The sequence below is a fragment of the Schistocerca americana genome, chromosome 4, assembly GCF_021461395.2.
Source record: "Schistocerca americana isolate TAMUIC-IGC-003095 chromosome 4, iqSchAmer2.1, whole genome shotgun sequence".
Classification (NCBI taxonomy): Eukaryota; Metazoa; Arthropoda; class Insecta; order Orthoptera; family Acrididae; genus Schistocerca; species Schistocerca americana.
Genome location: NC_060122.1, coordinates 151893312 through 151894861, shown reverse-complemented (window position 1 = coordinate 151894861; position 1550 = coordinate 151893312).

The following is a 1550-nucleotide window of genomic DNA, read 5'->3' as shown; positions in this document are numbered from 1 at the left end:
CAGAAGGATGTGGGTTGCAGTAGGTACTGGGAGATGAAGAACCCTGCACAGGATAGAGTAGCATGGAGAGCTGCATCAAACTAGTCTCAGGACTGAAGACCACAACAACAACAACATCCACAGTAATTGGTTTTTGAGTTAAAGGATTCATCAGTTCACCTGTGCCTTTGTATTCTTTGCCACCAACTTTTAATTTATTTCCATTGAATTCAACCAGCAAATGGCCTACAAATTTAAATATACCAACAGGTTTTAATCCAAAAACTGCATCACCTATATTTTTGATAAATTCTAACCTTCCTTCACTTGTATTTATTTTTTAATATAAGCTTGAGATGTATCTTCCAAATCTTTTTCTGATTTTAGTCTCTTCTTCATATTTATTCAATACATATTGTATTTCTGATTCACTTAACATATAATCATGCTCTGGACTTTCATATGGTTTGATCGGTGAAAATTCTACTAAATATTTGTGATGATATGGAACCATCAGTTTTTCAGCCTCTCTGTTTTCTTCAATAGTTTTCAGAATATTATCACCCAAATGTTTAATTGCTGCTTTTACTTTTTCTGTTATGTCAATAATAGGCTGACCTCTTTTATAATTTTTGGTATTTTTTTCCAATACATGTTCTTCCATTTCTCCAATTTTTTCTGTTCTCTTTAGCTTTTTTAACAACCTCTGGGTGATATTTCGAAAACATTTAAGTAGATGAGAATATTAAGAAATTATTTTCAATATTTATGTTGTTAGGAGTTACTTTATTTCTGAACTTATCTTCTTTTGGTTTTCCAGTTGCGACTATTGTAAAAACTCAAAACTCATCATTCCAGCATATACTAGACATTTCTTTAAAATCATCAAGTTAAATCATCACCAACAAATTTGCAGCAAGTGTGATTTACATCTGTCTCATCCTCTCTGTAAATATTTAAAAAATTTAGATCATCTCTAACTAACTGTTTTGGTATTTTTGAGTAAGTTTGAGCTTAATAAAAACAATCTATTCTTTTATGTCTACCTCTAGTAAAATGTTCTGACTGTATCCTGATTTTTAAGAATGAAGTCATTGAAAACAACAAGTGAATTGTCTTAGCATTGATCTAATGCTATAATTTCATTGTTATTTGTACTAAAAGTAGCAGTCTTGCTGATATGCTTGTCTTTAGTTTTTTTGTACATTTTTATAAAGTCTTGATATTTCTGTTGGTCCAAACTTTTAGAGTAAATATACAAATGATTAACCAGCCAGTGATTACAATATAATTATCGATCATTAATGTCATTTTTCCATATGTGCTTGGTATTACTACTGCACATCGAATAGAATTCGGTAAAACCTTACCACATTTTTTTATTTCTTCTCTGGAATTCCTATTTTTAGTTAATCAAGTTCATTTACTTAAAATAATTTTTATTAATATATACAAACAGATTATCTCAATTGTATGGTAAGTCATCTGTTCTCAATAAAAAAATTAACAGTGCCTGATTGTGACAGCTATACTAATGTAGCACTAGTTGGTTTTTGTACATTTATAACTCC